The sequence below is a fragment of the Arachis ipaensis genome, chromosome B04 (genome assembly GCF_000816755.2).
Source record: "Arachis ipaensis cultivar K30076 chromosome B04, Araip1.1, whole genome shotgun sequence".
NCBI lineage: Eukaryota > Viridiplantae > Streptophyta > Magnoliopsida > Fabales > Fabaceae > Arachis > Arachis ipaensis.
The window spans coordinates 22,768,969-22,769,299 of record NC_029788.2 but is presented as its reverse complement, the minus strand read 5'-3'; the positions used below and the strand labels follow the sequence as shown (position 1 = coordinate 22,769,299).

Genomic DNA, 331 nt, shown 5'->3' with positions numbered 1-331 from the left:
TCCAAAAATATATTTTGTGATGGTGAAAATAAAAATAATAGATTAATAGGGAATGGTGTGACTAATCAGGTGAATACACGTAGTGTAGTCCTTTGTTCAAGTTGCTGAAATAATAACGACAGAATGAATAGGACAAATGGACAATCATGTATGGGGGGGCAGCCCGTCAAACATGAAAATAATATACCATAACACCAATTTCTAGACCACCGTGAGTGAGGGTAAAAAATTGGATTTTTTTAATAAAAAATATACAATATGATCTTTTATTATATATTTTCTAAATGAGTTTGAAGAATATAAAAAATATAAAATATCATACATATAATTA

At 28.1% G+C, this 331-nt stretch overlaps 1 protein-coding gene across 3 annotated transcripts in view; it reads left to right on the top strand.

Annotated features, from left to right (window-relative positions):
* Window positions 1–331, top strand: part of LOC107639213 (ankyrin repeat-containing protein NPR4) — an 8,367-nt gene that overhangs the window by 1,271 nt on the left and 6,765 nt on the right. The gene's annotated exons all lie outside the window — the stretch shown is intronic.